A 27448-nucleotide genomic window follows, 5' to 3' on the forward strand; every position below is an offset into this window, starting at 1 on the left:
AGAAGGTGGGTTCACTGATTTTTTTACAGTTGTCTACTCTTCCCCACTCCAAGCTAAATTGTATCTGGCTGTATATGGTTGTGCCTGCAAGCAACCACCTGTGTATATAGCAGGGATTAGAACTAAACCTCTGAATCATGAACTCCAAGCTGGAAAAATTGAAAACAGTTTGCTGCACCTTGAACTGAACCTAGATATTTATTCTGCTACAATTTTGCCAAATAATCACAAATGAGCCAGTTCAACTTAGAATTGAAGCTGAAATCCCTGAATCAGATAAAAATGGAAATACCAAGAAAGCCTCCAAAAGGTTCCTCAAAAAAATTAAAAATGGAACTGCCTTATGACCCAGTAATTCCACTTCTGGGTATCTATCTGAAGAAACCCAAAACACTAATTTGAAAGGATATATTCACCCCTATGTTCATTGAAGCTTTGTTTACTATAGTCAAGATATGAAAGAACCAAAGTGCTCATCAATAAAGTGGCTAAAAATATCTGTGGTGCATATATACAATGGAACATTATTTGGCCATAAAAAGAATAAAATCTTACCATTTGTGACATCATGGATGGACCTGGAAGGTATTATGTTAAGTTAAATAAGTCAGAGAAAGACAAATACCATATGATTTCACTTATATGTGGAATCCAAAGAACAAAATAAATGAACAAACAAAACAGAAACAGACTCATAGATCCAGAGGGAAGGAAAATTGGGGCACTGGGTGAATAAGGTAAAGGGATAAGAAGTACAAATTGATACGTATAAAAAGTCAATGGGATGTAAAGAACATCATAGGGAATATAGTCAATAATCCTATATAATAAAAGGCTAATATGCAAATTGCCCTCTCGACCAGGCGTTTGACCAGGAGTTCAACTGGGAGTTTGACCAGGGAGCAGGGCCAGCTGGCCAACCACCCACTGGCACCCCCCCCACCCCCGTCCAACAGGCGGGAACTCACCCATGCATGAATTCATGCACCAGGCCTCTAGTATTATAATAACTATGTATGGTGCAGGTGTACCGGAAATATCGGGAGAAAACTTTGCTGTAAAGTATATGATTATCTAACTACTATGCTATATACCTGAAACTAATACAAAATAATATTGAATGTAAACTGGAATTAAAAATGAAAAATAACTAAAAATATTATTAATACTTAAAATCTATCAATAATAAAAACAAAAAATAAAATTAACATTGATACCAGAAATAAAATTAGGCCATTCTATTAGTTTTATAGTAAGAGAATATAAAAGGGCAATGTTTTTTTATTATAAAAATTTAAATAGAATTCCTTAAAACAAAACAAATAGTATATTTTAATCAAGAGACATCCCTGGCCTTAAGAAATTGGCACACATCAGCCAAATTGACTATAAAAACTCTGACCCCAATGTGATGGTGTTTGGAGGTGGGGCCTTTGGGAGGTAATCAGGTTAGATGAAGTCATGAGAGTGGGGGTTCCATAATGAAGTTAGTGCCCTTATAAGAAAAGGAAGAGAACCCATAGCATGCACACACACTCTCTCTCTCCATCATATGGGCACACAGTGGGAATGCAGTCATCTTCAAGCCAGGAAGAGTGCCCTCACTAGGAAACCAATCAGCTGGCACCTTGATCTTGAACTTCTCACCTCTAGGACTGTGAGAAATGAACATGTGCTGTTTAAACCATCCAGTCTGCAGTATTTTGTTATAACAGCCCGAGCTGACTAAGACAGATGGCTTCTGTGCTACTGAGAGGCTGAGAGTCAGGTCAGGGCTAGGTGTGTTAGAGAATTTTCAGAACTTTCTACTTTTCTCATGTGCTCATTATGTCTCTGCTCTTACACCTGCCCTTGCTTGGACCAAGAAATTGCTCTTATATTGAGAGATCCCTTGGCTTCAAAACAATCTGTCCCTTCACTGTTCCTTTAGGGTACTTGCATTAATCATCTAGGCTTGCCAGAAGAAAAGGAGAGACAAAACTTAGAATGAAAGTCTACAGGAGACCCTATTAATAGAGCATATTACCACAACTAGAAAGTGCATATCAACTCTCAGCGCAATCTCTGATAAACATAAGATGTTAACTATCCCCAAAGTATGTAAAACAACGACATTATAACAATATTCCATTAATAACACTTTCTAAATTGAAGGGAAATTTGAAGATTTCTGCCCTCTTAAACATTCAAATCACTAAGAAAAATAAAATATAACTGGAGTTATTTTAATAGTTTCAAGATTATTAGCCATGTGAATCTTCACATTGGATCCTTTATGAAATCTGTCAAGATTATAGGATATTTATTTATGTCTCTAGTTAATTGTTTCTAGTTATCAATCAAAATCATTCAAGATCAGCCATGCTATAAATCAAGTGTACTCTTAAATTAGATAAGATGAAGGCCTGTTTACAGGTAACCTTGAACTAATTTAATAAGCTTCTCTGCCTGTTGTTCATTTGAACCATTAAACAATAGATTAAGAAGGAATATATCTTCTATAACCATTGGCTTAAGAAAAACCGAGATGAGAATAAAAACAAGAAAACTTTGGAAAATTTCCAGGTGTTTTAGAGCTCCGATTTTTTTTATGATCTTTAAGCATAAAATATAGCACGTGACAGATATTTATTAATTTGATTGAATGGTGAATTATTCTGACAGCTAAACCCAAGGAGTACTTGGGATAGCCCTTGTGTCTTCCATTTCTCTCCTGTGTTATTCATCAAGCCATGTTCTCATCCTGAAGCCTTTTGGAGAGAAAATGCCTTCTCTTGGTACATCTAGCCTTTAATTCAGACAGAGATAGCTCCTATTGTACATAAGCCATCATTTTTATTTGCCTATAATAGTATTTGGAATGTTATTTCTGCCAAACACCTGTGTTCACATCATCAGCATATCTTTAGCAATACACCACTGCCTGCTTGCCACCGAGTATCCACACCTGCCAAACAGCCTCTGATTGGTGATGGACTGATTTGGAAAATCACTTAGTGTAGGAGGGAACTGATCTGCCACAGCAACTTGAAACCCTGCTCTGCTCTCCCGCTCTTTTGTTTGGCTGTGGACTTATTCCTATCTGGCAACACGACACCTGACTTGGAGACCATAGTAGTAATATAATGACATATGAGAGGACTGATTCACATGTTAGCTAATAAAGCATCTTGTGCACAATTAATGCCCAAGCCATGGTAGTATAGACCCATATAACTTTATAGGACATTAACAACAAGTAGGGTCTGAGCAAAAATAACTGTCTATTTAGAAGTAAGGCTCTGCCCCCAGAAAAGAATGCATTGGAGCAAGTACACTCCTTATCATTTCTGAAGACACATGGACTGCCTGGGTAGATGTAAAGTGATATTGCAGGGTCAAGTTGACCTTCTGTAGAATCTAGACATAGAAGTCCTAGAGTGGAATTACCCTTTTGCCATCTTTCCAGCTCTCAGTCAGATGGCCCAGAGAGGCTTCTGGAAGTGACATCATTATGGCCGCCCAAGGAGAACCCCAAGTTCAGTTCAATCTTATATTGGTTGGTGATGGTGGGGCTGGGAAAACTACATCCGTGAAACACCATCTGACTGGGGAATTCAAGAAGTAAGTAGCCACCCTGGGTGTAGAGGTCCATCCCCTCATGTTCCACACCAACAGAGGGCCTACTATGTTCAATGTGAGGGATACAGCGGGCCAGGAGAAGTTCGGGGACTTCTAATGGTGAGCTCAGGGTGCCATTTTAATGTTTGCTGTAACTTCGAGAGTGACTCACAAGAATGTGCCTAACTGGCATCGAGATCTGGTACGGAGCGTGTGAAAACATCCCCACAGTGTTGTGTGGCAACAAAGTGGATACTAAGGACAGGAATGTTAAGGCAAAATCAATTGTCTTCTACCGCAAGAAGAATCTTCAGTACTACGACACGACTGCCAAAAGTAACTACCACTTTGAAAAGCCCTTCCTCTGGCAGCCTAGAAAACTCACTGGAGACCCTAAGGGGGAGTTTGCTGCCGTGCCCGCTCTTGACCCACCAGAGGCTGTCCTGGACCCAGCTTTGGCAGCACAGTAAGAGCCCGATCGAGAGGGTGCTCAGACTCTTGCTCTCCTGGACGATGATGACCTGTGAGAAAGGGAAGCTGAAGCCCCATGGCAGAGGTCCAGTTTTATAGGCGACTGTCCTGGGGTGTCAGTGGTGCAGCGTGTTTGCCACTTTACCGTGGAGCTCAGCGGGGCCTGTGCTTGATCTCTGGGCCGTGGAAGGAGATGAATGGGCTTCGGAGTGAGTGTGGCAGCTAAAAAACACCTTCGTTTTTTGGACCTGCATACTTAGCCGTGTTGGAATGCAGCTGCTTCCTTATTGAGTTTCAAATATAAGACTGCTGCAGTCACGTCACAGTACTCAGTGGTGAGCCCTTGTTTATTACTGTCATTCCTATTCCTTTTTGTCTGGAATCAGAACAAAATTGCATTTCCAATACCTTAAAAAACAGAAAGAAAGAAGAAATCCTGGGGCAAGCTGTGCGGCTGCGAAATGTCCACAGCCTGAAGTGGAGGCGGGAGGTGTTAGGCTGGAGGGAAAAGGAGCAAGGAACCCACAGAGGTGGGTTCTCCCGTTGAAGCAAGCAGGTCCCTGGAAAATGTGTTCCCCTTTTCGTCCTTGGTTATCTTCCAGCCAGACCATGAAGCTTCCAAGGAAGAGATGCTGTCAGGCTCACCTCAAGGTGGCCTGGCTGCGCAGCTGCGTCCATCACAGCTTCTTGTCAGGCACGGTTGTCGGGGGAGACTTCCCTGCTGCTCCCCCACCTCCCAGCCCCATATCCTGACAGGCAGGGAAGAGAATTGTATTAAAGCAAGCATTTCACAGCCCCTGGCCCTCCTCCCCCATAATAAAGAGGATCTAAGTGTCACTGAAGGTATAGTTTTCAAAGATTAGCTTTATGTATTCAAAATTGATATCTTATCAGAGAGTATAGCCTGTTTATACTGTTGAAAGTTCCTATTTTTACACCTTCTTCCATTATGTTTGCTCTGCTTGTTTGCATAGTAAATGCAGGCTCAGTGGATTCTTAGCTTCTTCAAGAGCACAAACACAATTCATTACTTCCATTCTGACTCCCTTGATTCAGGATTTGTGATAATTCTGCTAGAGTTTAGGTAGCACTGATTTGGTACCATTGATTAAAAGGGGATTTAGGAGGCAAATTAAGAACAGGAATGAGAGGACACGGGAAAAGGTTTAACATATTTAAGACGAAAGAATTTTCAAGGTCTTAATAGCACTTATTTGCATTTAAACAATTAATGGAATAATTGCAACCAAGCCATCTCATTAATTAAAGAAAACCCAGCAGGATCTTTATTTGGCAACAAACAGTTTGTTAGCAGAAATTCCCTAAGTATTGACTCAGTGGAACATTGGTAAGAAATATGCTTCCTCCCAAATTCTAATTACCCCCTTTCAATCATCCTAAATGTTTTCCAAACATTGAAATAATCATTCCAAAAAGCTATAGCTAGCTGCATAAATTAGTATGTAAATATGTGTCAGTCTGTCCCACAGGTAGCTCTAGGCTCCGGTGATGGTTGGAATTAGCCCCCAGCCAGGTAGAAGCATGCTAAGGTGGGCCCACAGGAAGGGTCTCTAGCGCAACCAATGGGCCTGAGACCCACCAGTCTGTTGCTCTACATTTGCGTGTTCTGTTCTGATCCTTTTTGTACCTCTTACAACTGGCCCCAGTATATAGGCCTCCTTGCCCCTCTCTCTCCCTGAAACCAGCCCTGGAGACCTAAAAAACAGCAAGTTTCTCTTCTAGAAAGCAGAGGGCTGGCACAGTGATTTGATTAGGTCCCTATCAAACACTGGGTCATTAATTCAGTCATAGTAAGAAGCTTAAGAAGAAGTGCTGAAAAATGGAGACTCCACCATGTTTCAATCATTCATTCATTTGGCAGAGAACAGGGAGCATGGAGGGGTTCTGCCAGTTCCTAGCTGTGTGGCTTTGGGCAATTTAACTTAACCTCACTGCACCTTGGTTTTCTTTTCTATAAAATGGGGATAACAGCTCCTTCTTTATAGGGTTTTTATCATGGTTTAAATGACTGAATATTTAGACATTGCTAAGAACAGTGCTTGATTTATAAAATCACTTTTCTAACTGCTATAAAGTAAATCCACTCATTCGAGAGTTATTGAGTGCTTACTATGTGCCAGGTACTCTTTTAAAGTAGATGCTGGAGATACCTAAGCGAGCAAAGAGGCATACTCTTCTGCCCTCTTGATCCTTCTAGTGAGGGAGGCATAGAGTAAATATAATGAATAAGTGCATTTTATACAACAGAAGGTCAGTGCTATGGAGAGTGATAAAGGAGGGTGAAGGTGCTGGAGAGAGCTGGCAGGTGTCCAGCCTTAAACAGAGAGTCAGCATAGGCCTTTTGAGAAGACCAGACAGTGTTAAGGGAGGGAGCCAAGCAGATTTCTGATGAAAGAGGCAGAAGGATCTGTTGGTGCAAAAGCCTTGAGGTATGAAGAGGAACACAGAGATGGGAGGCTGTAGTAGGTCAGGTAAGGTTAGAGGGGTAGGAGGTAAAGAGAGAGGGGAAAGGAGGGCCAGACTGTAGGGTCCTTCAGTTCATTGCAAGAACTTTGGTTTTTACGCTGAGAAAAAAGGGGAGTGTTTCAGGAGAAGGGGCTCAGGAAGAACCAGCTTTCATTCTGTCTCCTCACCACAGCTGCTCTAGGCACTCACCAGGTTTCGGTAAAGGTGGGTTTTCTCTCTCTGAGAGCAACTGGGCACCCACAGATGATCCAAGAACCAGAGCATGGGCTCTGGGACATAACTCATACACATGTCTATTCCAGGGAAGAGAATAGGAATGAAAATCCAAGCTAAGAACAAGACTTTTCCCTGACACAAAAAGTACTAAAAAGTAGAAGCTTGGAGATATAACATATCCTTGATGATGATTTCCTGTAAGTATTAGAACTTCCAAGTGGATTTTGTTCTCCTCATTGCCAAGTGACAACCCAAAGTTCTTCATGCCTAGTCTTCAATGTGGCCCTGAACTCACAAGTTTCTAAGAGTGGCTCTAAAGAGATAAGAAACAATGTTAGATTTGTTATCATTTGTTACCAGTAAAGGAAGAAAAAAACCACAGCAGCTACACAAAGAATCATCTTATATTTGATTTTTATATACTTTCAAGATAATTTTAAATGGAAATTCAGAACTCTTAGATTCTAAGACTTAGAATGTTTTTATTTATAAGTTTGTAGAACATAAAACTTGACAATACTTGCTTATCCTGCTCTTTTCCTTACATTCTTCTCGCTGGAGTTCTAGAGCAACAATTATATTGTAACAGTTTTGGAAAATGGCCACATTTTTCTTCAAATTTGACAAACATCTGGGTCAGAAATCTTTGAAGTAGTGTGGAGATAGTGAGAATCAGATTACTCTTCGCTTTCTGACAGCTAAGCCAAAGTTGGAGAGAAGAGACTTCAAATGTCCCTATTTTCTGAGTTTATGGCTACATGTAAAGGAGTGGCCATACAATGAGACTATTTTAAAGAGATCAGGGACAAAATAATACTGTCTTCCTCATCTTTTTTTTTTTTTTTTTAATTTTTTAATTAAATTTTTATTGTTCAGATTACATTTGTTCCTCTCCCCCCCGCCCCCCGCCATAACTCCCCTCCTTCCAGTTCCCGCCCCACCCTCCACCCTCACTCCCCACCCACTGTCCTCATCCATAGGTGCACGATTTTTGTCCAGTCTCTTCCCGAATCTCCCATTCCCCTTACCCCCCCAAGAATAGTCAGTCCATTCCCCTTCTATGTCCCTGATTCATTATAATCACCAGTTCATTCTGTACATCAGATTATTTATTCACTTGATTCTTAGATTCACTTGTTGATAGATGCATGTTTGTTGTTCACAATTTGTATCTTTACCTTTTTCTTCTTCCTCTTCTTAAAGGATACCTTTCAGTATTTCGTATAATACTGGTTTAGTGGTGATGAACTCCTTTAGCTTTTCCTTGTCTGTGAAGCTCTTTATCTGACCTTCAGTTCTGAATGATAGCTTTGCTGGATAAAGTAATCTTGGTTGTAGGTTCTTGGTATTCAGCACTTTGAATATTTCTTGCCATTCCCTTCTGGCCTGCAAAGTTTCTGTTGAGAAATCAGCTGACAGTCGTATGGGTATTCCCTTGTAGGTAATTGAGTCTCTTTCTCTTGCTGCTTTTAAGATTCTCTCTTTGTCTTTTGCTCTTGGCATTTTAATGATGATGTGTCTTGGTGTGGTCCTCTTTGGATTCCTTTTGTTTGGGGTTCTCTGCGCTTCTTGGACCTGTAAGTCCATTTCTTTCACCAGGTGGGGGAAGTTTTCTGCCATTATTTCTTGAAATAGGTTTTCAATATCTTGCTGTCTTTCATCTTCTGGCACCCCTATTATTCTGATGTTGGTACGCTTGAAACTGTCCCAGAGGCTCCTTACACTATCTTCACACTTTCGGATTCTTTTTTCATTTTGCTTTTCCAGTTGGGTGTTTTTTGTCAAATCTTTGGTTTGATTCTTGTGCTCCTCTGGTCTGCTATTGGGTATAATATTCTTTATTTCAGTCCGTGTATGCTTACTTTCTAATTTCTTTATCGTAGCATCGAGGGTCTCATTAGTTTTCGTGAGGCTCTGCACAAGTTTATAGCAAGCCCTCAAAATTGCGATTCTTAGCTCCATATCCTCCATTTCTGTCATGTTTTTTTGTCTCCGCATCTTTTATGCTTTCTTGGTGCACCCCCTTGTGGTCTTTGTGCGCAGTCTTGTTCTAGCCAAGCCTTAATTGTTGTAGTTAACACTAGAGGGATTTGACCACCAGGCCGACTGGCTGTAGGAATCAGCTGTGTGAAAAACTTCAGTCCTCTGGGGAGGCGCTAGTCCAGCCTTTGCCTGAGGCGATCGGCAAATGGCTCTGTGCAGGGCCTGGGCGGGGCGGGCTCAACAGGGCTGGGGGAGGGAGCAGCTATGGCTGCTCTCAGTCCGTCTCCAGGGGCTCTGCCTCTCTGTCCCCACAACCGCTGCAAACCTCGGAGGGACCGTAGCCAGACATTCCCGCTTCTCCCGTTTGAGTCTGGGTCCCTAGAGACTCGCCCGGATCTGTAGCCCAGAGTCTGAGACTCACTCCTGATTGAAAACGACAACCACGCCCTCAGCCACCAGCCCGCTTTGCGCGCGCACCGCACCACCACCGTACCTTTAAATTTTCCACACTGCGCCTCCTCTGGGCCTTGTAATGCTGTTGTTTTTCCTTCTAGTTGAAGAGTCTCTCCTCAGCCAGCCTTCCTGTGGTTCTGGGTGATGTCCGTTCCGTCTTTTACTTGTATTTTTAAAGTGGTTGTTCGAGGCAGCAAACTCCGGTGTTTACCTATGCCGCCATCTTGGTTTCTCTCTCTTCCTCATCTTTTAACCAAATGTTGAATGTTTAAGATTTTAAGAAAAGCATATAGCTGACCCAGCAATTCCACTTCTGGGTATATTTCCAAAGACATTCTAAAACACTAATTCAGAAAGATATGTGCACTCCTATGTTCATTGCAGCATTATTTATAATAACCAAGATATGGAAGCAAACTAAGTGCCCACTGATAGATGAGTGGATAAAAAAGATATGGTACACATATACAATGGAATATTGCTCAGCCATAAAAAGAATGCAATCTTGCCATTTGTTACAAGATGGATGGATCTAGAGGGTATTATACTAAGTGAAATTGGTCAAACAGAGAAAGACAAATACTATATAATTTCACTTATCTGTGAAATCTAAATAACAAAGTAAACTAACAAACAAAACAAACAAACAAACTCACAGATACAGAGAACAAATTGATGGTCACCAGATGAGAGGGGGGTTAAGAGAATAGGCGAAAATGGTGAAAGGGTTTAAGAATAGCAACTGCTAGTTATAAAAACAGACATGGGGCTGTGAAGTACAGCAGAGGGAATACAGTGAACAATATTGTATTAACTATGTATGGTGTCAGATAGACACTAGACTAATTGGGGTGATCACTTCCTAAGTTATATAAATGTCTAATCACCATGTTGTACACCTGAAACTAATATTGTATGTCAACTGTAACTGAAAAATAAAAATACTTTTTAAATTAGAAAAAGAAAGCATATGGCTTATAATTGATACTATTACTTAAATGTTAAAATTTTTAAGTGTCAAGGGGACTTTTAAGCAGTGCTGAGCTGTGTCAAGGAGGAATGACCATTGGGCAAGCAGCATGCTCTCCCTACCTTAGCATCCTTAGGCTGGGACCCAATTTATAAAAGTTGAGGATGGTTATTTGCTTTGGTGATTTTTTTTGTCTATTGTAAAAATAACCTACTTGAATAATGTTTTTGTTCATCTGAAATGCCAGTCTTATAAAAAGTAGCTAGTCACCATAGTTGTTAGAAAATTCCATCTTATAATTTTAAAAAGTTGTCATCAACAGAAATATAAGAATGAATTTTGGTTCTGGCTACAAGTCAAATCAGGTTGAGATTTTATTTCATCCCTCTATATTTCTGAATAGTACTTAGACAAGAGAAAGGGAAATCCTTCATTTCAGATTGATTTTTCTTGGAGATTTCCCCAAGCAATTAATTCCTTTTCTCTTCAGTGTTCCCTCTCTCATTTCCTGAAAATCTCACACTTTGATAGTTTTTTTTATTTCCAGCTGTCATTTGATGACATATCAAGAGAAGCGCACATATGTAGGTTACCCAAAACCTCTTTTAAAAAAATTGTTTTCCTTTGATCATTCTGTCCTAATGATACAGACACTTGTGCCAGTGATTGAACTCTTATATTAATATTTGCTGTTCAGGTATTTGGCCAGGATTATTTATGCCTGAGGCTTACAGCTAAGGACTGACTTTTTACTGTTCACAACAGCTTAGGTGAGTGGTTCTCAAATTACCTACCATGTGGTAGGAAGTGATTTTGATTCATGCAATGATTATTGAAAAAAGATTGATATTTGGGGATGATGCCAGATTCCTGAAAAGCACTGATTCCACACAACCTTAGACATTTGAGTAGATGAAAGGTAACAAACCTTCCAAGGTGCTCCATTTCTTGGAGAACTCCATCGCTCTATCATGTGGGAAAATGGACAGCAGCAGGGGATTGCAACAACCTTAAAGCTTCCTGGATTTTTATCCTAGATTTAGGGTAGTTAAGAACAGCTCTCAGCGAGACCTTTTAAAGAGTTTTGCTTTAAAAAATTAATGAAAATCACTGGATCGTCAGTGCAATATTGACCCATAGACTCAAGGGAAGAAGGCTCCATCCGCAATTTTGTATCCGTTATCCAGGAGCCACAACACTTTGGACAAAGACTGCTGTAAACGAATGCTCTAACCATTTAAATTCCAGTGTTGAAGATGACATAGGTGGTGAGCCATGTCCTGGGAAGTTGCCTAATGAAATGACTAAAGTCTAACTTTTAACATTGGCATTAGGTTTCTAGGGGCATGGAATAAAGAAGAGTATTCATATGACATCTGATCTCAGAGTGATTTGCTCTCCATAATGGTGGCTGCTATTTCCTTTTACAATTTTCTCACTGTCCACCTCTCAGAGTTCTTTCATTCCCCCTACATAGCATGATCTCCAAATCTAGACTCCTACATCCCCTGGACTAGAGATACAATATTTCCAATATGTTCTGATGGTCCCCAAATTAATGAAATGCTATATTTTATAAACCAGCTTATCTTTCCTCTGAACCTGTTCTGTATTCACAGTCTTGGGCAATGATGTCACTATCTGACCACAACCTAAAGTCAGATTCACAGGCATCTTCATCCCCAGTCTCTCCTTCAAATTCCATCCCTCCTTGCTCGATCTCAGAAATGCCATCTGAATCCAGCCTTTTCTCTCCTTTCTCTGTTTCTATCTTAGTCCAGATGCTCATTATGTGCCTCAGGGCAATGCAGCAGTCTCTATTCTCATCCATACCTCCTCTATTCCAATTACTAGTATCCTCCAAGGAGAACTCAGAATTGTCTTTCTCAAAACCACACTTGATCAGGTCATTGTACTACTTAAAGACCTCTTTTTGATTTCCATCACTGACAGCATAAAATCCAAATGACTTTATTTGGGAAAACTAGGTTCTTCTCAGCACAGTTTCAACCTTCCTCTGAGCCTCCGTTTGTCTACCTGACCCCCCCTAAAATCCAGCCAGACTAATCCAGACCTTTGTGACTCTAGACCCACCTCTGGAGGCTTTCCCTAACTTGCAGTGGGGGAATTAATCACATCTTTTGTTATAATAAATTGTTCTTTCTATGTATTTTTAAAATTTGAATTTATAGAGAGAGGAAGGTAGAGAGAGAGAGAGAGAAACATCAATGAGAGAGAGAAACAGTGATTGGTTACCTGCACACACACCTTTCTGGATGGAACCTGCAACCTGGGTATGTGCCCTGACTGGGAATTGAACCCAAGACCTTTCAGTGTATGAAAGATGTTCCAACCAACTGAACCACACTGACCAGGCTACACGTTTCTATTAAACCATTATATTTATTGATTACATAGTCTTTAAATCTAGTTACTTTTGGTTCTCTCACTCATTTTTGCTTCTCTCTCTCAAGGTAAGGACTTGGATCTCCTAATTCTGAAAATTATTTGTAGTTTTACTTTAGGTGAAAAACAGGAAAAGACAGAATAATCCAAATAAGATTCAGGAGGCTAGGGCACACAGCCTAGAACAGAATAGGTACTAAAGAAATGCTTATTTAATGTAAGGTTTAAAGCAAAATATGTGTCAAAAGTGAAATATAAATAATATATTGAGTGAAATCTGAGGAGGGAGTGATAACTAGGTCTTAGTTTGATTAAGTTCTGTTGACCTAAAATGCTATCGTAGGAAGCTATTTAGAGACATTGGTCCCGATTTCTTTTTGCCTCTAGAGATCATTAGTGAATGACTTAGTCATTACTAAATGAGTTTTTAATTAAAATATGTTAGTGTTGAATCACTGGCTAGGTCATTACAGTAATTCTCTCTGGTTACATGATCTTATTAATTTTTAATGTTGGCTACTGACTCATATTATACTATTATTCTTTAATGTTAATGATCAGCCTGCTTTGATATTAGGTAAGAGTATTTGTTTAAATAACATAAATTTCTTGATTATACCAGATTCAGAAGAGCACATCAAAGTCAGCAGAAAATGAGGATGAGTGAAAAAAAGGGCAAAAATTAGCAAATGATCATTTTAGATTATTGAACCTTGTATTCTGCAATACTTACACTTGTCTTTATATGTATTCCATCTGAGTAAGAAATTGGTTTTGGAATTTCATACTGTTAAACTTAAAAGATTAATTAAAAACTGAGTATCTTAATGTCTCTCTAGAGGCACTGACTTCATATAGTAACTTATTAAAAAGCTTGCTATTAGTTGAGGAGAACAAAATCTGGATCTCCTCATTCATTTCACACACCTGATAGTTTATCTTTTACCTTTCTTGTTGTTCTAGGCATTGAGTACGTGTTTTTTTTAGGCATGGGGTGAAAGTAAACATAATAACAAAAGTCCACTTGAATTCTAGTGACAGAAACCAGCAATGAAAAAGAGTTCCAAATAATCCAGAAAATATCAAATAGTGATAGACACTATAGAGACAACAAAAGAAGCATACATGTGGAGAATTACTGCTGGTGTCTTTAGACCGGATGGCCACGCCACTTAGTTTTCACATATTTATTGAGCATCTCCTACATGCTAGGCACCGTGGTACATACATACTAGGAAATAAAAAGACGACTGACAGACAATCCCTAGTCTTATGTAGTTTTTAGTCTAACAGAAATGAAATACAGTATATGCTTGGAAACCAACAATCATACTGCAGTGTGAATGCTGCTATCAGCCATTTCTTCTGATCTGTGCTGGACCCCAGAGCACAGAGGAAGGGAATATCACAGCTCCTGGGGAGTCAGGAAAGAACACCCAGGAAGAGGGGAGATGAGCTGAGACTTCAAAAATGAATAGGAGTCATCAAGGTGGTGAAGAGAAGTGGTAGAACTGGGCTTTTCAAATAGAAGAAATAAAATTAATAAAGGCACAGAGGCAGTGTGCATAAAAATATGAATGGCTTAATATTGCTGAAGTGTAGAGTGTGACTGTAAGAGAGAGAGAGAGAGAGAGAGAGCATGTACACACATGCACATAGGTGTACATACATACAATGATGCTGTGTGGGTAACTTTAAGGGAAACTGGTGTTGAAATAAGCCTCAAAATTTAAGGGAAAATTAGAGATATGTGAGAAGCCTGTGTGTGGCAAGGTAAGGAATTAGATCTTTTAATTCAAAAAATTATTTGAAATTTTACTTCAAGTTAAAAAGAGGATAAGATAGGATGATAAAAATGCTACATTTTTTTTTTTTACATATTGAGGAGATATCAAAAGACTTAAGAATTGCTGGGCCGGTGTTGATCAGTGATTGAGCTTCGACCTATGAACCAGGAGGCCATGGTTTGATTCTTGGTCAGGGCACATGCTTGGATTGTGGGCTCGATCCCTAGTAGGGGGTGTGTAGGAGGTAGCCGATCAATGATAGTCTTTCATCATTGATGTTTCTATCTCCCTCTTCCTTCCTCTCTGAAATCAATAAAAATATATTAAAAAAGACTTAAAGTTAAATAAGGTGAAAAATCTTTATAATAATTAAAGCAAATTATATTTTTAAAAATAAAATATTCTCAATTTGCTCAAATGCAACAGTGTTAAAATTTGATTCTATCTATAGCACTATATAACATTATTTTTCTATCTAAACTGCATAAAAGTTTCTTTTATTAAAATTTAGGCTGAATGTTAAAATTTGAACTTTTGATAAATAGGTCTGTAAAGCTTGAAGGTTTCTTTAACATCGCTTGATAAGGGAAGAGTAGAAAGGTTTGAAAAAAGATGGCTCTAAACCACCATCTGATATATAGCTTTTTAGCCTTTTGATTTATTTGACCTAAGGATGACACCCCCTCCCCTTCACTCCCCCCCCACCCCACACCCAACTTAGTGCCACTGATGCCTTTCACTTGAAAAGACCATATTATCAAGCCGAAGACTGGTGCACTTCTGAGTAGACAGAATATATAAGCTTGTTCCACTTACATACTGGCTTTCCAGCCACAGTGCAGTAAATGCATTTCTGCTTTAACACAAAGCCAGGTTTTAGGGCAAGACTGCTCACTAAAAAGAACAGGGCTTATGATGAAAATAGAGCTAGAGCAAACCACTCTAAACCCATGGAAGCAGAGATCTTACAAAAACAACAACCCTAATAAGATTTTAGTAGAGTTAAAAAGATATGTCAACATCAGAGATTCAGAGAACAAACTGATGATTGCTAGATGGAAGTGGGTTTGGAGGGGCTGGGTGAAAAGGTGAAGGGATTAAGAACTGCAAATTGGTAGTCACAAAACAGTCACATAAGAAATATGGTTAATAATATTCTCATAACTATGTATGGTGCCACATGGATACCAGACTTACTGGGGTGATCACCTTGTAAGTTATATAAATGTCTAATCACTATGTTATATACCTGAAACTAATATAAAATAATATTAAGTGTCAACTGTAATTGAAAAATAAAAAATAAAAAGACATGTCAACAAAATAAAGGCCATATTTCTATAATCTAAAAAAAAGCTATGCTAACATCTAATGAGAAAATGCTGGAGCACCCCTGGCCTTCACTACACAAATGTGAAGGGAGCTCGATGGAAGGGATGTCAGGAAGGGTGCAGGTGCTGCGTTATGGAGACAAGGGCCCCACATCACATGTCACTAGTAGAGAGAGTTGCAGACTTTGCACAAAATGTAGTGAAGCTAAAGATGGATCTCTTTAGTTTCCCACTTTATGTTTGTGTCTTTTACACAAAGACTGGGAGAACTGCCTAAAAGCACTTCCAAGGCAGAGTAAGTGTCCAAAATAAAGAAGGTGGACAGGGGCAGTTTGCACTCCAGGCTTGCTGTGTTCAGCTGCTGTTATTTGGGAAAAATCACTGTCAACTTCTATGTTACATTGACATCATTATTCTATTTACAATAGCATGTGAGGTAAACTGCATTATGGAAATGTAAGGTAAGAGAAGGGACCGCATATGCATAAAACTAAACAATTTCCACCTGATTTAGTTAGGGAAAAAAAAAAGTAAAGAACCATCACAGACAGGGATGGGGACCATATGAGTACAGCTGGTGTGTAATGTGGGCAGTGTCTTTGGCTCACAGCCTACCTGGTAGGTGCTTAGTGAGCATAAGATGGATGGGGAAAAAAAAAAAAGAATCAATGAGCAGCTAAAAAAAAAAAAAAATCCTTCAGTCTGCAGAGGTGACTCAAGGAAACACATGTCCTCACAGCGTTGGACTTCTGAACGACCCAGCTGGATGCTTTCCCATTTTTGACCTCCAGCCTAATGCTCTGCATTGCTCTTTCCTGGACTCTACAAACAGATGAGCTTCCCAACCTGGTCACACAGCTCACTTGCTTCAGCTAGTTGAATGCCTAGCCGTGCCTGGCAACAGTGACCCTGACTGTGCAATTTTCCACTGCTGTGGGCCATAGGTCCAAACCAGAAAATGACCCAGGAAGGAGTTGTGTGTTTTTTTTTTTTTTTGGAGAGAAGCAAGTGGGTTGGCTAACTGGGCAGAAAATCCTCCAGCTTTATAGATATGCAATGCCCAAGTCCTCCAGTCTTTATTATCATGACATCTAAGAGGCAGGGATGCTCACCATCCCCCTTCACTTCTGTATAACACTCTCCCATTATGCTAGGGTTTCTCTTTCTCATAAGGTTGCATTTTATATTGATTTGTACTTGATTTCACCTGATTGAAAAATGGCCAGTAGAGTCAGGGACCGGGGAGTGAGAAACACTGAATTCTCCCTCTTGCCCTCCCTCATAGGGGTGGTGGTTCCTCACTCCCCGCCTCCACCTTACCCAAGGGTGGCTGAGGTCTGGAGTTGGCATTTTCTTGTTAAGGCTGCTCTGCAGAAAGGCTTTTCAGGTTTCCCATGATGCTGAGTTCTTGCAGCACTGAATCTCCCTCAATTAGTCTTCAGCGAGCAGGGCTGGAGGGCCTGTCACACGCACAATCTCTTTCCTGTTCTCCATTTTCCAGTAATGTTCTGTGGATTCATTGTGATTTATAGTCCCGAGGGAGCCAGGTCTGCAGCATTTTCATTGAATCCAGCCTTTAATGCTGTTTGTCAAGCTGCCATTTACAGCTTGGAAATTTTTTCTCTAACCTATTATGCAGAAGCATGATATGGCTTGTCACTTTAATAGTGACCCCTGATGTATGGCTGCATGGGGGCAGGGGGGCCCACCCACTGCTTCTAGTTTTTGGCCTGGTGCAGTACCAAGCCAATATCTAATATACAGGCATGATTAGTAGTAATCTATATTGAAGATAGTTTTTGATGATCTTATTTGTGATTTTCATGAGAAATAGATCACTTGAGATAGGGCTATTCTCTCAAGTGCACATGCCTTAAAATGGGAATTTAAAAAAATAACAAATTAACCCATTTATTTTTCATCTCCTAATTTCACCATTTATACTCTATCAATCCATGATTTCAAGGCTTTTATTTTTTCTAGAGTTGGTCAGAGATTGTAGACAAGAATGTGCTTTAGACACGCTCCCAGGGCAGGGCATGTCTTATGCATATTTAGGACTCCAGCCCCCAACACAGAGGCTGGAATGCAGGAAGCACTTCATATAGATTTGAGTTAAAACTGCAGTGAAGTAAGAGATGGGGCCTGGAGAGATTAGGAGAGGGCCTAGCAGGATCCAGGGAACCATCTGACAATCGATGGAAATCCACAGGATCAGAGACCAGCTGGGAAAGCCTGACTGGGATACACAGGTCAGAGCAAGATGTAGATCTAAACCAGAGAGGCAGTGCAGAGAGAGAGGGCGAATGAGAACCACAGGTGGCACAAAAAGCATCTGAAATGAGGCAGCAGGCGGCACTTGGGAGCCGTGTAGTGTGCACCGGGCAGACTATCTCAGTTCTGAGAAGAAAAGCCCTCCCAGACTTGCTGTGAGGCACCGACCAATTCCACAGGATGAGCAGCTTTGACCTGAGCTCGGAACTACTCTTACTGCTGCAGTGCATCCCCTCCCTCCGTTCACAACTCCGGTTTTGTCTAGGCTTCCATCGTGTTTTCCATGAATGACTTCAGTTGCTTCCTAAATGGCTTCAATCCTATGATTCCCTACTCCAGCCATGCATCTTGTTTTAATCTTGGCGTCATCTTCATGATACTGTGACAATTTCAATATGAATGTTGTATATTTAAATAATTGGCCATCTTCTCTCACCAAATATTTAATGATAATTTGCCACCAGATACCACTATATTAGTGCTATCCCTGAATCAGCTTTGGATCCTATTCTCAAGAAATTTACAGTCCAACTGGTGCCTCATTTTTCTCCATTCTGCCCCTGGCTTTTCCTCCATCAACTGTTCTGGTCTCCATGCCCTTCCTTCACTCAGCAGGTGTGCTCCTGCCCGGGGCTTTTGTCCTTGAAGCTCCATCTGCCTGGAATGTTCTTTCCCCAAATCGAATCTCTGCACAGCTTGTTGCCTCACTCCACTGAAGCCTCTGCTACATGCTTCCCTTTCTTTTTAAAAATATATGTTTTTATTAATTTTGGAGAGAGGGGCAGGGAGAGAAAGAAACATCGATGAGAGAGAAATATCACCCATCGGCTGCCTCTTGCATGCCCTCTACTGGGGATTGAGCTCACAACCTGGGCATGTGCCCTGACTGGGAATTGAGCTGGTGACCTCTTGGTACATGGGTCGATGCTCAACCACTGAGCCACAATGACCGGGCTAAGCCTCCTCCTTCCAGTGGTCTTCTCTAAATATGTTATCAAAACACCACTCAGTATCTATTCCTTTTTTTTTGCTTTTCTTTTATTTATAACATTTAACATATTGGTTTGTTGATTTGTTTACTATATGTTTCCCCACAAAAATGTGACTTCCCTGAGGATAGAGATTTGCCTGTTTTGCTCATTGCTATATCCTTCGGTGCTGCATAAATATTCTTCTTCTTTTTTTTTTTTTAAATATATTTTATTGATTTTTTACAGAAAGGAAGGGAGAGGATAGAGAGTTAGAAACATCGATGAGAGAGAAACATCGACCAGCTGCCTCCTGCACATCTCCCACTGGGGATGTGCCCGCAACCCAGGTACATGCCCTTGACCGGAATCGAACCTGGGACCCTTCAGTCCACAGGCCGACGCTCTATCCACTGAGCCAAACCGGTTTCGGCTGCATAAATATTCTTGAATAAATGAATAAGGAAGAACAAGTAGCCAATGCCGAGGGAAGGCAGAGGAAGAGATCATTTACTCTGGGAAAGCAAAAGTGTCTGACCCAGGTTTCAAGTGGCGGAAATTATTTAAACCCGGAAAGATCCTAAGAGAAGGGTGTTCCTCCTTTATTGCCAACCATCTTGGACTCTTATTCTCTGATAACCCTCAGATACTTATCATACCACCTTGTTTCTCTCTTTCTCTCTCAGTCTAAATACGTTTGTGGAGCTCAAAAGCACATAGGGCGTCAGCGCAGACCTGCTTGAGTTTGGCTCACGGAGAGCTGTTTGGATGTCTGCTGGGCTGCGCGTCAAGTCTCAAAATAAAATTGTACAGAGCAATTCTGTGATATAGACTGGGCCAGTTGGTTAGATACCATGCTTGCACCAGAAATGTGGAGAGTTCTTTCCTTCCTAATTGTAGAGAGAAATCTGGTCTTTTTCAGACACGATTTCATTACCTTTAACGTGAACAATTCTTTGCTCTAATATCTGAAATACTTTTCATAAGGCAACTTACTATATTATTATCCCTCAGTTAAGAGTCAGTGTAGGTGTTATACTACTTCTGCTTTTTCTTTTCAGTCCTCACCAGATTGATGAGGTTTGTTAGATTCAATAAATCATTTTAAAGTTTATGTGCATTTTCCTTGCTGAAAGACAAGGAAAGGAAAATAATTACAGTTTTCAGTGCTCATTGGGATATTCTGAGAGCTTTCTGCAGTAAATTACAGGAGTGTGATAAACAACAAGAAGCATCACTCACTCCTCATATCTGATTATTTAGTATCTTAGACTCTGTCACTTCCATTGCAAACATAAGATTTAATATTCTCAAATGGATTCTTATACTCTCTTATACCTTCTTACAATGTTTAGCTAGAGCTTTGAAATCGGACACATAATGTAATCTCATTTCCACACCAAATCCATACAATTTTATGTGCAAATCTTTCTACTCTGCAAGGACAAGAAAATGTGTTTGGGACTGATTTTCCCCCTCTACTAATATTGATTGATAGCAAGTGGCAACAACCTCTCTAATTCTTCAATACTGCATTATATCATGGACAGTTATCTAACAATTTAAAAACCCTACAGGCACTCACATTAGAAGAAGAAAACAAACATGAAACAGATTAATTATGTAGCTGTTATTAGCTTTTCAAGAGGACTCTTCACTCTACAAAAGGATTCACTACAGATTTCCTTTAAATAGTAAGCTCCACTAGTGCATTTAAGATATAATTAGATCTGCTTAAATTGGATTTGTACACATTTCAGGAACTGATTCATTGTGCAAAGGAACAGCAAACCCATGTTTGCTTTGCTACATGAAGCAAAAACAGCAAATATGCATATGCTCTATCTAGAAGGTGCCAAACACCCAGCTGTTTGGACAGACCTGAATGTTTGACCATGTGTTTGAGTACTTGTCCAGATGCTCAGTACAATCCATTTGTGGTTTGGAGTCTTTTTGACACAGTAGGAGGATAGAGGCACAAATTCGCTGAAACATTCTCTATCTTGCTAAAATTGATAATGGTATTCCTTTTACTGCGTTGTGGCTGGGCACTTTTAGAAATGACCATCTTTAGTGAAAATTTTACAAATGATAATAATCACTTTCATTAAGTGGAGAGGTAGCCCATTTTTAATGTGTTCAACAATCTATATGAAGGGCCTAAATGAATACTTTAAAATTAATCTGGAAGGCAAGAAGTTATCCAATCAATAGAAAATGTACTCTAAACAGCATTGTTCTTAAGAAAGTAGGATATGAGACTGAGAATCGAAGATGGCGGCATAGGTAAACACCAGAGACTGCCGCCGTGGACAACCACTTCAAAAATACAACTAAAAGTCGGAGCGGACATCAACCAGAACCACGGGAAGGCTGGCTGAGGAGAGTCTCTTCAACTAGAAGCAAAAACAACAGCATTCTGACGCTCAGCGGAGGCGCAGTGTGGAAAATTTAAAGGTACGGCGGTGCGGTGAGGGTGCGCACGCAAAGCGGGCTGGCGGCTGAGGGCGCGACTGTCGTTTTCACTCAGGAGCGAGTCTCAGACTCTGGGCTACAGATCCAGGCGAGTCTCTAGGGACCCAGACTCAAACGGGAGAAGCGGGACTGTCTGGCTACGGCCCCTCCGAGGTTTGCAGCGATTGCTGGGACAGAGAGGCAGAGCCCCTGGGGACGGACTGAGAGCGGCCATAGCTGCTCCCTCCCCCCCGCCCTGTTGAGCCCGCCCCGCCCAAACCCTGCGCACAGCCATTTGCCGATCGCCTCAGGCAAGGGCTGGATTAGCGCCTCCCCTGAGGACTGAAGTTTTCCCACAGCTGATTTCCACCGCCAGTCGGCCTGGAGGTCAAATCCCTCTAGTGTTAACTACAACAATTAAGGCTTCGCTAGAACAAGACTGCGCACAGAGACCACAAGGGGGTGCACCAAGAAAGCATAAAAGATGCGGAGACAAAAAAACATGACAGAAATGGAGGATATGGAGCTAAGAATCGCAATTTTGAGGGCTTGCCATAAATTTGTGCAGAGCCTCACGAAAACTAATGAGACCCTCGATGCTATGATAAAGAAATTAGAAAGTAAGCATACACGGACTGAAATAAAGAATATTATACCCAATAGCAGACCAGAGGAGTGCAAGAATCAAACCAAAGATTCGACAAAAAACACCCAATTGGAAAAGCATAATGAAAAAAGAATCCGAAAGTGTGAAGATAGTGTAAGGAGCCTCTGGGACAGCTTTAAGCGCACTAATATCAGAGTCATTGGAGTCCCAGAAGATGAGAGACAGCGAGATATTGAAAACCTATTTCAAGAAATAATGGCAGAAAACTTCCCCCACCTGGTGAAAGAAATGGACTTACAGGTCCAAGAAGCGCAGAGAACCCCAAACAAAAGGAATCCAAAGAGGACCACACCAAGACACATCATCATTAAAATGCCAAGAGCAAAAGACAAAGAGAAAATCTTAAAAGCAGCAAGAGAAAGAGGCTCAATTACCTACAAGGGAATACCCATACGACTGTCAGCTGATTTCTCAACAGAAACTTTGCAGGCCAGAAGGGAATGGCAAGAAATATTCAAAGTGCTGAATACCAAGAACCTACAACCAAGATTACTTTATCCAGCAAAGCTATCATTCAGAATTGAAGGTCAGATAAAGAGCTTCACAGATAAGGAAAAACTAAAGGAGTTCATCACCGCCAAACCAGTATTATATGAAATGCTGAAAGGTATCCTTTAAGAAGAGGAAGAAGAAGAAAAAGGTAAAGATACAAATTATGAACAACAAATATGCATCTATCAACAAATGAATCTAAGAATCAAGTGAATAAATAACCTGATGTACAGAATGAACTGGTGACTATAATGAATCAGGGACATAGAAAGGGAATGGACTGACTATTCTTGGGGGGGAAAGGGGAATGGGAGATTTGGGAAGAGACTGGACAAAAATCATGCACCTATGGATGAACTCGGTGGGGAGTGAGGGTGGAGGGTGGGGTGGGAGCTGGAAGGAGGGGAGTTATGGGGGGAAAAAAGAGGAACAAATGTAATAATCTGAACAATAAAGATTTAAAAAAAAAGAAAAAAGAAAAAAAAAAGAAAGTATTTGCACTTAATAGTACTTAAGAAGACAACTGTAAAAAAAAAAAAAAAAGAAAGTAGGATATGAAATGCTAAAATATACAACTTAAAGGTAACAGAATTAAAACAAGTCAAAACAAAACTTTTCACTATATGTTAACCTGGAAACAGGAGCTTTCCCTTCAATAGCATAGTGCTTATTGAAACAAAGTGAGCTGGGACTAGAAGACACAGCTTTCTTTATACTTGACTATTTACCCCACAGGTCAGGCTATTGACTGTTGACAAAATAGTATTTAGAATTCTTGATACAAAGACCTTATAGTGGTTTGATTTGATATACCCATTTGTGATAACTTTGTAAGTGAATCCTTTATGAAAAAAGAAACTGACATCCCTAGTACAAGGGTGCAGGCACCACTTGGCATATTTGGAACAAAAAAGAAGCCATGAACCTCAGTGCTTCATTGACTGGTAGAAAGTGCACTTCAGTAGACCTGTCAGTCTTGATCAAGAAGCAAGAGAATGAGGTTGCGAGGTTGCTGGATGCCTTGAAGACAATCCAGGTTTTCAGTCAGCCAGGCCATGAAATCCTGGCTCTCTCTTAGGCTGGGTGCATGATCTGCAACTTAGTTAGCCATTCAGTAAAATGGGAGTAATTTATACAGCAATTATTTTTTTTAAATAAGAAATCAATGAGTCATAAACAAAAGTTACTTAAAAATATGCTAGCTCCATTTCAGTTTTAAAGAATTTACAAAACATAGGAAATTAACTTCAGCTTTTAATTGTCCTTGGTATTATCCCTGCCCAGTGCCCCATTAAGAAGAGCTAACAGAGCTATGGCATTGTCATCAGATACATTTGTCAAAAAATTACAACAATAAAAATCTGATTCATTAGTCATCAAAAAATACGTGGTTATTGTGAACACACATTGCACGCTGAATGTGTGCCACTGACTCAATTTTAGTTAAATGAATGTTTGTGAAGAAAGTTGCCCTAATTCACAGTATTTGTGGTGAAAAATACCTGTTTTATTTCAGAAAAGTAAGATTTTTTCTCAGATATAGTATTTTCAAATAGTCCACGGTTCACCTGTACTTGTGTCCCTATTAATGCTCCCATTAAATATATGGGAGAGCCAGTGATTATAATATTTGTTAGCTTTCCCTATGCTGGGCCCAGTTCTGAGCACTGGAATTTAACTAATCCTCACAAAAATGTTATGAAGTAGGATATATTATTATCCACTTTTAACTGATGAGAAAACTAAGATACAGGAAGTAATTTCCCAAAGTTACACTGCTATAAAGTGGTAGAAGTGAACTTGAACTCAGTGTTGTCAATAACATTCTTCAGTATATGCTCTGCTGCTTCTGTGGAGAGAGATAGGGAACCTCATATATATCATGAAACCCTAGTTCATACAAGAATAAAAAAGAAAATTAACATGGGTATTCATTTGACTTGTAACTGAGGCAAGTAAGTTACAAGTTTGCAAGTAGCATTGGGGGTGCAGATCTGGATGAGAATGATGAGAGCCTCCCCTTAGGGTTGGGGATGGAGACTGAAGACTCTATGGAGACCTAGGAGGTGAGCAAGAACAAGTCCAAAGTAATAGCCTCTACCTATTATGCTGGTGCCCTCAAGGAAACAAGTGTAAAGTGTGTGTCAAAGAGGGTCCTGGGCAGTCTGTCCAGGGGCCAGTTTGGCTGGAGTGTGCTCCCTGACAGAAGTGTGGGTGCCTTTTATTTGCACAGAAATAGAATCTGAGTTAGAATATAGGAACGTCTTTTAATACGTTTAAAAAACCCAAATGGGACAGAATTATGAAAAATATATAATTGTGATATATGATTATCTATCTATCTATCTATCTACCTACCCATCCATCTAATCTGTATCTTTTTTCCCTGTAGTGATTCAGTTTCTGGTTTTCTTTTTAAAAAATTTATCTTTATTGCTGAAAATATTACAGATATCCCCTTTTTTTCTCCGCTCTGATTCCCTTCCCTAGGCCTTCAATGCGCTATTATCTGTGTCCATGGGTTATGCATATATGCATATAATTTCTTTGGTTAATCTCTTCTAACCCAACCAACCAACCACCCACGCCTTCCCTTGAGATTCGACAGTCTGTTCCATGCTTCCATGTCTCTGGATCTATTTTGTTCATCAGATTCCACATATGAGAGAGATGATGTGATAGTTGTCTTTCTCTGACTGGTTTATTTCGCTTAGCATAATGCTCTTCAATTCTCCTAAGTTTACTCCTCTGTTGTGCTTGTGACCAAAAGTACACAAAAGTGACTTTATTGTAAATTTCTGCAAACACGTTTAAAGCCATTCTTATTACTATTTGGGTGGCAATTCTTTAGATATGTTCCATCTTGGGAACTAATTAGAACTGTGTTCTCTGAATCATGTTTGATTAGATGTTCAGAGTATAGACATACTTTGAAATCAGATGAACTATCTCAAACGTGCAAGTTAAAAGAATAAATAAGAGATTCCCTAAATAATTGAGATTTCTCTTGTCCCCCTCACCAATATTCTACAACTGATCAAATTTTCATCCTATACTATGTTTTCTAATTTATTAATTACTAAAGAATAAAAAGGCTAGACTTGATTATTTTTTTGTTTGAATAAAACATAATTTTGGGAGAAAATGTTAATGAAGAACAATAACAACTATGATCTTAGACCTGTATCACAATCTGCATATTCCTAGGTAGGTTTTAAGAATACACTTTGGGTTAAAATTCACCCCAACAATTTATCACTATAGCTTGAAAATAGGAGGGTAACCATACTCTCTCCCTAAGAAAAGCCATGCAGCAACACCTTTCTACCTGCAGCACTTACCACCATGCTCAAAACAAAGGCCTCATTTGCATAAAGGGACTAAATCCAAAGGTATTCAATACTGAAAGAAGATATACAATGGCAAACAAGTATAAGAAAAGGTGCTCAACAGTACTAATCATCAAGAAAATGAAAATAAAAACCGCAATGAGATATTACCTCACGCCTGTCAGAATGGGTATTATCAAAAAGACAAGAGATAACTATGCTGGGCCAGGATGTGGAGAAAAGGGAAACCTTTTGCACTGTTGGTGGGAATATACATTGGCAAAGCCACTATGTTAAACAGTATGGAGGTTCCTCAATAAATTAAAAATAGAACTGCCATATGATTCAGCAATCCCACTTACGGATATATACCTGAAAGAAATGACGTCACAATCACAAAGAGGTATCAGCACTCCCATCTTCACTGTAGCATTATTCACAAAAGCCAAGACATGAAACAACCTAAGCGTTCATCAATGAATGAATGCTTAAAGAAACTGTGGTATGTATACAATGCAATATTCAGCTCTGAAAGGAAATTTATCTTGCCATCTGTGATAACATGGATGGACCTTAAGGGCATTACTCTAAGTGAAACAAATCAGCCAGAGAAAAACAAATGTTGTATGATCTCATTTCTATGTGGAATCTAAAAAACAGTAATTAAAAAAACAAACGAAACCCAAACCAAATTCATAGAAACAGAGGGGGGTGGGGATGGTGAACGTGGTCAAAGGGTACAAGCTTCCAGTTATAAAACAAACAATTCTGAGGCTCTGATGTACAGCATGGTATTTGTAGCTGACAATACTGTATTGTATACTTGAAAGTGGCTAAGAGAGTAGATATTAAAAATTTTCACTACACACACAAATGGTAACTATGTGAGGTGATGACATGTTAATTAACTTTATTGTGGTAATCATTTCGCAACATCTACATATATAAAATCATCACATTATACATCTTAAATTTACACAATGTTTTCTGTCAGTTATATCTCAATAAGGCTGGCAAAAAAAAGACTGAGGTATGTGTGACATCTACATTTTTATCTTCTCAAATGCACTCTAGTTACTAAACTCTGACCAATTGTTCAGAAGTTTTAAAGTCAAGACACTAATCAGCTTTGGGCTTTTTACTAACATGGGTTCCTTAGAACTATTTACCAACTCATGAGCAATGACTGAGTTTATATTTCAGAGATTTAGAGAAGGTAACATTTTGGATTCTTGACCTGGTTATAAGAGACACCTTTTTGTGGCATGCCTATGTTTGATTTATGCATACTATTTCTCATGGGTCATGCAGTCGATCTAGTTTTTCGTGTTTCCAAATATAACAATCAGATTTATATTTTGACTCGAAAATTCCTAGTTGTGGTTCTGTATGTAAACATAAAAGCCAGCTGTGCCTTAGACCTTGTGTGCAGATCATTTGTTGTTATTAAAGGGGCGTATGAGGCTAAAAGGCCACTTGTGACCCAAATGGAAATCTTGCAAATGGAACAGATCTCCAGTGTGCTCTTTGGTCTGTCTGTCTACTCTCTGTGTTGAGTTT

At 39.8% G+C, this 27448-nt stretch overlaps 1 protein-coding gene and 1 pseudogene across 3 annotated transcripts in view; one reads left to right on the plus strand and one right to left on the minus strand.

Annotated features, from left to right (window-relative positions):
* KCNQ5 (potassium voltage-gated channel subfamily Q member 5) overlaps positions 1-27448 on the minus strand; it is a 513730-nt gene that overhangs the window by 153308 nt on the left and 332974 nt on the right. The gene's annotated exons all lie outside the window — the stretch shown is intronic.
* On the plus strand, positions 3494-4127 carry LOC139013155 (GTP-binding nuclear protein Ran-like; annotated as a pseudogene).

The sequence above is a fragment of the Myotis yumanensis genome, unplaced genomic scaffold (assembly GCF_028538775.1).
Source record: "Myotis yumanensis isolate MYYU_CA2020_CCGP unplaced genomic scaffold, mMyoYum1.0.hap1 SCAF_6, whole genome shotgun sequence".
In the NCBI taxonomy this organism is placed as follows: domain Eukaryota; kingdom Metazoa; phylum Chordata; class Mammalia; order Chiroptera; family Vespertilionidae; genus Myotis; species Myotis yumanensis.